This window comes from Atractosteus spatula, chromosome 11 (genome assembly GCF_055471065.1).
Source record: "Atractosteus spatula isolate fAtrSpa1 chromosome 11, fAtrSpa1.hap1, whole genome shotgun sequence".
In the NCBI taxonomy this organism is placed as follows: domain Eukaryota; kingdom Metazoa; phylum Chordata; class Actinopteri; order Semionotiformes; family Lepisosteidae; genus Atractosteus; species Atractosteus spatula.
The window spans coordinates 40,446,012-40,456,879 of record NC_142716.1 but is presented as its reverse complement, the minus strand read 5'-3'; positions in this window follow the sequence as shown (position 1 = coordinate 40,456,879).

Sequence of the window (10,868 nt, the reverse complement as noted above, 5' to 3'; positions counted from 1 at the left end):
AGGGGGTTGACACATTTAGCACTAAAGGGTAAAACTCGGGCAGTGGCTATGAGAAAGCTGATAAAATGCCTAAAGGAAGTTAACAATGTTTATCTATCTGCTCACATAGCTGTAATTGCTGCCCATTGTGGTCAGGTCATTCAAACTATGCAGCATTACAAATAGCGGCAAATAGTTTTCTGTTTGTAGGCATTATCTTAGCAAGCTTCTTTAAAACAGGCTTAAGTCCTTGGAACACTGGTGGTTTATTGAGTTGCAGGCCCATGACTGGACGATTTTCATACTTTCACGCTTTGGTGAAGAGCCAAAACCAACAGGCTAGAACGCCTCTCTCTGCAACAGGATATTGGGTTAGTAATGGCTGTCTAGGGACCTGCAGTATGACATAAATAACAGAAGCATATTAAGGTCTTTTTACATGCCGAAAGATCTAATATAAGTATTTCCAATTCCTACACGTATAAAAATCCACAATAAATTAGGTACAGTTTTTGGTGATGTGTTTTGGTTCTGTTTTCACTTTCTTACAATATTAAAGCCTTTTTTTTTAAGTGAACAAAGTACATTGTTTTCAACATATCAAGGTACTATATGTCATATGCTGTGTTTAGTACTGACGTTCAATAAAAAAAAATGTTTCACAAATTATATCACTCATCTAATCTCGAATGAGAAAGGACTTAATGGAACTTACAAGACAACATGTAAACTAGGTAACATATTAGCTAGTTAATGTTTTTCACCATCTGATTTAAACCTCTGTGAAACATGTCTTATATTAATACTATTGAAAATATCAATTCTGATTTTACTTAGAATTAAGTGAGTAATAAGATCCACCTTTAAATGATATTTTGGTGTGTGTGATACATCAAATAACATTTGAGCATATAATTCATAATGTCTTTCTATAAATTCATTTAAAGGCTTTCACTCTGAAAATTCATTGTCAGTTAAACTGACATTAGAAAACGAAAGCCCAGCAGATAGGCATGAAGATATGAAAGCCAGTTAAACATACCGCAATTCTAACTACTATGTCCAACTTACATATCATTAAAGAAACTCCCTTTCACACATATACAATTTAACATGATGTAATTAATGATGATCGTGCAGTTTATATAAGGTCTTCTAGTCTTGGTTTTATAGAATGCATAGTAGACCAAGAGTACCATAGCAATGCCATTTCAGTAACCTTTTTTGTATGTGAAACGTGAAGCATGATAGTACAAAATATATCAACAAATATGGTGTTGCCCTCATCTGATTCAGTCCATGAGACTTGCTGTAATAAAAGGCCATGTTACTTCTCGGTGAGCATAGTAATTGCATAGCACTTTTCATGACATCAAAAAGGTCTAGATTTTTATAATCACATGAACAACATGCACCATTTGCTGCAAGTGTTTTACAGGTGTTGGCACTTCATTAAAAACTACTATGAAACAAAATAAGAACAAAAACAAAGATGTAACCATTCTTACCCTGCAATAATTCAGCTATAGCAGATTCTATGAAGTTGAAGGATACAGTATATAAAATAAACTATATAAAATAGTTTTAAAAAGTCACTATTTCTTTATAAAGCATATCAAACACTAGTACTACATGAGTTGTTGGCAGTTTTGCATCATAGCCCAAAGGTCCAATTCAAATCTAGCTGCTCAAGTGCCTATCTATGACGTGATTGCATGTTCTTCTTGTGGGATTTCTCCAGGTACTTCACATCTCTCTTTGTCTACTATAAATTGTCTGTCTCATGACTAGACTGTCTTGTCAAAGAGGCTCTAGTGTTTCTATACCTCACACTCAGAACTAAGTACAGGCTGCATAGGTAAATACAGTACATGTAGATGAATCCAAAGAACATACTGAAAAAAAAGTATCATTGGCAATTGGTAGAAGACATTTACCACACTTTCTAATATTAGAGAAAGAAATAATTTCATGTAAAATATGCATGGATTATAATGGTGACTGTTACTTTTACACATCTAGATTACTTGACTGTTTTCATACTGAAAGGCACTACATTAACTTTAACATGCTCATGACACCTTACCTGCTATACATAACTATAATTGGTAAATGCATAACCCAAGTCATGCAGAAATAATTCTGCTAAGTGTTTTCTTTTTTTTCTGAGCTTTTTCTATTTGCTGTGTAATCAGGCACAATTAAAGAAAGGAATTTGTTCATGAGGTCAGCCGAGAAAATGTTCCTGGACAGAGACCAGTTGCGGGTTTTATAAATCAATTCTGGATCTATAATAAAGATCTCAACTTGAAAGCACAACATGCCAAGCCTGCAGTACAATTTTAACCATTCTGTGAAATGAACAAATTTAAGCCAACTCTAAAGCCATGTGGAAAAGAAATAGTACATGTGTATGTTGAGTATTAACTAAATGAGCTTATCTTATTGCAGAAGTTCTTCATAAATCATCCACCCATTTTATAACACTCCTAACACATTTCCTGGAGTGAGATACACTTTGGAGGACAAAAGAACAAATTATCTTACAACAAACTTTCAAACCCTAATACCCCCTAGTAAAGAAGGCAACACCTAATCAGGTTACAGTGTTAAACTGTCCTAATTAAACGACAACCTGTCAATATAGTATTTCTATGCTGAGTCATTTATTCCAGTCCTGCTGCAATGTTGGTCTATGATACGCTAAATATCTAAGCTTGACCTTTTTTAAAGTTAATTCTTCTGGTGATTTTTTTTTTCATCCACCAACACTGAACATTTAAAATGACAGACAGATGTATCCACAGGACTAAAGTAACAACACTTAAGGCTCACAAGGGTATTAATGCCAAGCGGAGTTTGAATATCTTAAAATATTTCGGTCTTTCCTTACATTTTATAATGAAGAAAAGCACTAGATTTGCTTTTTACATCCCAGCAAAGTGTCTTCAGGAGACGCCAAAGCCATACACTGCAAAGGCTGTCATACCTTACAGAATTCTGTAATGTGTATAAAGTAAATCTGGGTTTTGTATATGCCTCTACAACCATACTGTTTATTTAAAACACTGGCCTTGAATTATGGCTCTTAATGATTACTTAAATACCCTTTCTTAGAACTAATATTACTGTGATGCCTCCAAACAGGCACTCTCTTGTTTATTTAAATTTTCCATTTTATATTACTGCATGTCCTTTACGTGTTTACAATTTACATGTAGGTGATTGATTTGTGGGTTTAGCCTTTTAGTCTTGCCACTTCATTGAGCAGAGTCACATCCATTGTTAACGCTGTAGAAAAATGCAGTGATGCTTGGATTTGTAAAAGTACTCTGTGCTGTTCTTAACCACATGCTACACATCTTCAGCTTTTTCTGTAACCCAGTATATCAATGGAGAGAAGGGGTGTTACTTCAAAATCCTTAAACCATTTTCACATGGAAACAGAATAATTTTCTCTGTTGGGCTGGCTTGTAGAAAATGCTTTAATTTACTGTACTGTATACAGTATATTTCCACAACATAAGTTATCAACAATGAGTTTCAAGTACATATCATCTCATTCATAGATGCTCATGTCTAAGAGGAGGATATTTTTCTCCTTGTTATAGATTGCGACATCTGGCCTGTTAAAGACAATGGTGTGATCTTTTATTCTTGGAATGTCTCAGAGTAAGTTAAGCTTCATCATTATCTATTAGGGATTCTGAACAGTACAGTATTTCTATCACCTTTCTGGGAAATCAGAGCCAATGTTCTTGCAGACTCACCACAGAACATATTTGCATACCTGTGGACATATTTACTGTCCATGGAATCAGTTACTTGATCAAATATTGTGTCTGTTTGCTTTCTTACAACTATTCTGTAGAGAACATTAGAACATTTTCTGTTTTGTGAGGGTATCATGCTCAAAATGTCTCACAATAGTATGTTTTACTATTTCTTTTCACTTTTTAGTGCACAATTTACCTAGTGTTCAAAATGATATAACTTAAAAAAACTCTTGTAACTAATGTGTTTTTATTTCCATTTCAGGACATTTTTTCATGAATAACTTTAATACTATATATAGATTCACTTCACATACAACTCCTCTTAATATGTTAAAACTTTATTGCATACTGTTTTGTAACATTCAACTCCTCAAACTACTCAAAGCATTTCATTTACCTAAAGATCTCTTTTCAAATGTCACTTGAGATGGAGATGGAGATGGAGAAAACAAATTGTTTGATGTAAAACACGTAACCCTAGACCCCTGTAAGATTACACTTTTACTAAGTTGTGAAAGGATAACAATGGGCTGTATATTTTGACGTACAGTAGGCTAACGTGGTACTAATCTGGTACCTACTGTTTAATGAGCATTGAAATAAAGTTAAATTGGATGTTGCTGTATACTTCTTCAAAACACCCAGCTGTTCTGATCCAGTATGTCTGCTTTTAGAATTGTCTTTTTATGAAGTTCCTCCTCTTTCTTTTCTTCTGAACTGGTTGGTATGGTCCATAGTAGCTAAAAGAGCAGAGGCTTAGTTTTTACTGCGCTTACCAGTAGCCAGCAGGAAAGGGAAAGAAGATTAACATACTGAATCTTTTCAGGATGTAAACAACATGTGAGTTGTGTAAAACCAGAGGGCACCTCTGACTATATACAGTTTGTCTAAGGAGCTTATTAAAATGTAAATACATTTCTGGCCTACAGCAGCATGTGAAGCCTGTCTTACTTCTTCACCCGTGCCCTTTCAGCTCCTGCTTCTCAAGGCATAAACCACGCCATCAGCAAACATTACGCATTGTTATATATCTGGAAAGGTCTGTGCTTAAATGTATTAATTAAATATGTGAATATTTAAGACCAAAGGTACACAAAATAATTTATTACACAGATGTATTAATTAATACGAAGATCCAAAGGTATATGAAATTATTTTGTTGAAAGCTGTACAATTCTAGTTCTCCTTAAACAGCCAACAAGATTTAAAACAACAATGAGATGTTTATATTGGCTTTGAAGGCATATACTTTAGATTCCCTTGTCATATTAAAGTCACTGGTGCATGGTAGTTAGACACCCCAGAGAAAGCTAAAAGAAAAATTGCTATTTTTTTGTCACTGTTTGTCATCTGCTTTTAAACACATGTACACACACCATTAAATTACAGCTATAAATTTATTTCATCACAGCTTGTAATGTTGAAGGCAAAGTTTGTGTTTCATAAAATTTATGAAGGGCCGGGGATTCTGAAACAATTTATATTTTCAGTTCTGGTATTTGCTCAAATGCATTGTTTTTAAATTTTCCTAAACTATCTGTAACATCTGAGTTCTGGGTTATAGGTGTTTCAGAAGAGCTCAAAGGCCATGGGTAAAGTGCGTCACTATGGAGAAGTGGTCAGGGCTCTGAACTGCTAGTGGAAGAGTTGTGGGTTTGTCTTTCAAGTGGAGACATTGCTGCTTCTCCCTGAGAAAGGTGCTTTACCCAGGATCTTCAAACAAACCCATTTGTAAGCAAATTGACAATAGAAACGTCTGCACAGAGCTTTGGATAAGAGCAGCAGTTAAATTAGTAACAAATATATAAAATTACTAAATGAAAGATAGACAGAATGTCTTTTTCCTTTTTCGCTTACACTTTAAAAAAAAATCACAGTTATGCATCTAGTAATCTTTCATGTCTTATGTAATTTGAGTTTATTAATATACACCATTTCACAATGTTTATCCAGAACCTAACAAACTCCAATAAAGAGCAAGGAACAGCAACAAAACCTACCAAATTTTGTAAGGAATACACATACCTGTTGTATAATGCATGACGATAGATGGCATAAAACCTGCTGATCTTTCAGTAAAATTCCCATTAATTTTGTACAACAGAAACTATTGTGACTATCTGTGTAGGTCATAGTAAGGCTAAGATACTGAACTTTAGACACTTGAATACAACTGTTCAACATACAGGATAAGTGTACATCCAGAGTACAGAAAAACGCTCTCATACTTTTATTCCATGTAAATTTTTACTTTTTCCCAAAATGCAAAGTATATAATATTGATATTAATATAAAACATATTAAGAGCTGTATCACTGATATTTTTGTAAAACATTATATATTAAATAATAAGCTCTGAGCCCTTTCCTACTTGGTTAAACATTTACAGCTGTTTTGTAAATAGAGGTTTTGTAAATGGGAACAAAAGAAAAATCAGCTGCTTCACTGGAATTCATTGACTCTCCAATCTCCAGTCAAGAATGGAGAATTTACACTTTCTCTGATTAACGTCTAAGCCAGTATGCAAAATAAAAAGTTTTTAATTAGAACTTTGTTCTTCTTCAAAATATCAGAACAATTCACTTTTTGAACTCTTGTCCCTCAAAGCATTTGATTTTTATCATGTTGGCTTTACAGCTCAGACATCTCTTAACAGTTTGCTTCAATTGTGTTAGCATGTTTAGTAATTTTCTCATTGAATTTTATCATGAAAATCAAGAAATTTATTATGACATCTGTGTCTGATTAACATGCCTGGGGATCACTAGCAAGAAGCCTGCCCTTGAGGCAAAGTGTACCTGCTGCACTCCATAACAGTAAAACCTGCAGGAGTTGTTATTGCAATATTTTACACAGCATGCCTTGCACTAACTCCGGCCCAACTAAGTCCTTCCTCATGTGTTGCTTTAACTGAGCCCACACATCCCATCTCTCATAGAATGCATCTATACACAGGCCCAAGGCAGCCTTCTGCTAGCTAGCGCCGTCTCTCCTGGTATTTGTTAATACTCACAGACTGTGCTGACAGTGTCTGAGACTTGTCAAAGATGGCAAGACAGATATAAGCATTTACTAAACATGTGTTCCTTCTTAGAAAATGCATCTGTGACATTGAAACAAAACCACATCAGTTGTTGCAGAGCAGAATGCTGTGTTCTCTATTACTGCTGCAATGTTTTGGAATATAGGTATTGCTCCTGATGTTTTGATAGAGCTAAATCAAATTTCTGGAAAAAGAGGAACTATGTAGCTAATTCACAGCTTGCCATGACAGACCAATTTTTCTGCATGAAAAATGCAATGTGCTTTGGTACCTTGAATAAACTAGGCTTTGTATTTTGAAGCTTTTTTTCATATGGAATCTTATAAATTTGACATTTAAATTTCCATTAACACTAATTCAGTGCTGGTTTATGTACTGCAGACATGTAAGGGAATTGGATGGTGTTGTAAGAATGTTTTACTTATAACTAGCAGTTCACCCTGTTTATTATAATATGAAATGGGTCGGCTATGACCCAGTGCTCTACTGTACATACTCTATAACCCCAGTTAAATGTAGAGACATGCTTCAGGAACATTGAAGGCCTTGTCTGACTTAATCAATGGTTTAACCTAACATATGATAGTTTTCAATGTGTCTGATATAGTTCCTTTTCTCTTCCACATCTTTTCAGTCTGCCATTAACCTCACATTTATTGCCTCAAACAAAAGATTTCCATAAGAAAAGAAATATCCTGGCCCATTTTCTAAATGATAACTCCTAATAAGGGACCATATCCATAAAGGGTTCATTGGTGAGTCGTGTTTCATAGTAAAATAAAGTGACACTTTCCTTCTTTTTTTGTTGCCTCTGTTTGACAAAATCTAGTCCTTTATTCTCATTCCAGCAGTTCAATATGGTATTTATTATGCTTTCATGTTAGGCTCCGCTATTTCAAAGGCTTTCTGGGTTTGACCTTTTGACCTTTTTTTTGCACTTGCATCCTTCACAAAGAGAACACCCAGGTGTTCCCCCCATAAACACGTTTAGTAGCAGTTTTTGTTAATAAAACCTCTTTGTGAGCTTCTAGTAACACACAAACAATGAGCAGAGTTTGTGATATGAAATGACAATAAACTGCAAAATGGGCAGTGTACTAATAAAGAATCTTAGTGGTATAACGTGTTTATTTGTCAACAGTGTACAGAAGTTACCTGAAAATTACTAAGTTTAGTTTCACGTTTATCAGAGAAGGATAGTCACCTGAGGTTATTAGGGATTTGTTACCATTAACACTTTAGAAAGGAGATTATTTGTCATTTCACAGACCTACTGTAACTAAAATTGTGCTGTTGCAAAGCATCTGCCACTTCTTAATCACAAATTAATTAAGGTCTGTTAAATTCATTTGTTAATATGAACACTTCATATTAAACCCATGCACGGTAAGAAAGCTTATTTTTAAGATCAATATCTTTTATCATTATCCATCTCTTTATTTTCAGTCCACTTGAGGGCCACAGTCTTTAGTAATATACAGTATATGATATTTCTTCAGCAAACATGGCTGTTTATAATTGGATTATGCAAAGTTCACATGTCTAAACTGAACTGATAGAACAGATTTATAATAGATTATAATATATATATATAATATTATATTATATAATAAAATATTATAAGATTTATAATATGTGATACTGATAAGTAAAGCAGTCTGATTTTCTAACCATGGCATGGTACTGTGCCTTGAAGAATTAATCAGCAGATAAGCAGCTCAAAATGGGATCTACTAGTTTGGGCTCAGCATCTTTGAAGTGAAGGAAGTAAATGTCAAAGGATGTATTTCCTATGTGCAGAATGTTACTTATACCTAAGGAAAAAGTAGAGGTTAAAATTTACTTCAGGAAACAAATTTCAGCATTTAAGAAATATAGATTTTATATGTCAAAAAATGAGGAGCATGTTGTACATCAAAGTGGACTCATTAATACAGAAAATGAAAATAATATATGAATGAAAAAGTCACAAGTCCTTCCTGTTACTCATTTAATGCTTTGTACTTTCATTCTTTTCCCAGCATTTTCCTCAAAATGATCAAAGCTAAGCAAATCATTACCATGACACAGCTGAAATATTACTATGCTTACTGATTAAAGTTATATTTTTTAAAAGAAAAAGAGTTTGATTGTATTTAAATACAGATGCCAAAATCAAACTCACCAAAATCCACTGAAGGTAAGATCAGGCGACACAAACTCTAATATAACATATTAATGACGAACAGTTACCTCTGGCCTCGCTCTGTTGGGGAACTTGATTGCTAATGGTAGCCTTTACAAATTTACAGTCACATATATGAGGTAAGTCTTTTAGAAATCAAACCTGTGGTAATGGAAAAACAATCAAATGATATATACCTATTTTTTCTTAACAACTAAGAAGGCAATTTAATATTTTTGTATGAAATCAAAGTACTTCTGGAAACACTTCTAATGATTAACTTATACTTGTGTTCTCATAATAGGATGAATGGGCAAAATGACTTCAATGCAACCTTACAATACATGTAACATTTACCATCAAATACATTTAAGAGATGGACAGAATTGAATTTGGAACTTCAAAAAATGTATTGGTGGTCAATGTAAACTGATGTGTAGAAGTCATCTTGGATATAACCAGATATTACAAGGAAGATTTATAATAATTTTGTTATGAGAATCAAGAATTTACTCAAACTCTCCACTAGTGTTTTCCATAATTATAACAACTTTGAATTCTATTAACACCTATGAGAACACCTATGAGTTCCAATGAAAATAAACCAAGCTTGTCATCTAACAATGTTTAATTAACATTGACCAGAATCATCAAAAACACGATCTCAAAAACTCAACAATACATGAGCAGTCAATTAGAAGTGTTGTAGTATCTAATCCATCACATGAAATGTAATTGACTCATTTCCAGGTGCTTCTCATAACTATAATTGTATACAACAAAATACAGATCCGGATTAACTCTGTAAAATAAGATTGAAATTGAATTGTCTTTCTTCATAGGAAAACAAAAACATTAAGTACAAAAGGCTAAACAATGCAAAATGTCTAGGACACTTACACAGCAATGTAAATATTAAGCACTGTTGGGTGGTTATTGTTAAGTGTACATTTGGAAGCTAAAATTTAATATGCTTTTTGTAATTACTTTTAACTATCATTAAAGCCTAACATTTGTGTTTGGGCTTTTAGGATAACAGAGTGACACATGGTGTTTAGATGTTTTTTGGCATAGGCTGGAACTGCAAGATTTTTTATGTGTGATGTAAATGAATATTCAAAATAAGATTATTAGTCAAAAGTGTAACACTGAAACCATGTAGACGTCTTGGCAGGACTATACGGTACTGTGCCTGAAAACCGTCAGCTTAGTAACAAGAAGATTGGTTGTTTATAGAAGTTGAAATGTTCAGAAGGAACGTATCTTCTGGGGCTAATCCCAGGAGCCAGACCTAATTAGAAACAAATGTTTGAAAATCACTTCAATAGCTCCAGAAATCTCTTTTTTATGCAACTTGGCAAATTGCTAGCTTTTGTCAGCTATGTTCAGTGGCTCATCTCTTCATAGTTCAGTTTTCCTGGCTATGTTTACTTCATTGCAGAGAGAAGCACACCTCTTGATGCCTGGAGAAAGGTTCTGTGTTTCAAAACAATAAAAAAATGCCTTTTTTTATAAGAGTGCGGTAAATGTGTTTTCAATTGTGTCCACTTTCATGTATCTGTTAGTTGCACCATATCATCTAGAAACATTACATCATGGATGCCAGGTCAAACATGAACAAGAAAAATGTTTCCACTGTTTGTTGATTTACTGTATGTGTTTGTGTGTATGTCTGTTATAGCCAACTGAAAATGTGTTAGTGCCAACTGAAAATTTGTAGGTTCATGGTCCACGACCTGGGTCAACCATTAACTCACCAAACTTTAAACGAATTAAGCAAATGACTTCCTCAATTAACCCAATATAAATTTAGGTTTGGTACCTCAAATTCTGAAAATAAAGATGGCTATGTGGCTCATTGGTACCAGAATATTGTGAATATTGCTGCACAAAAGTAAAATTCAAT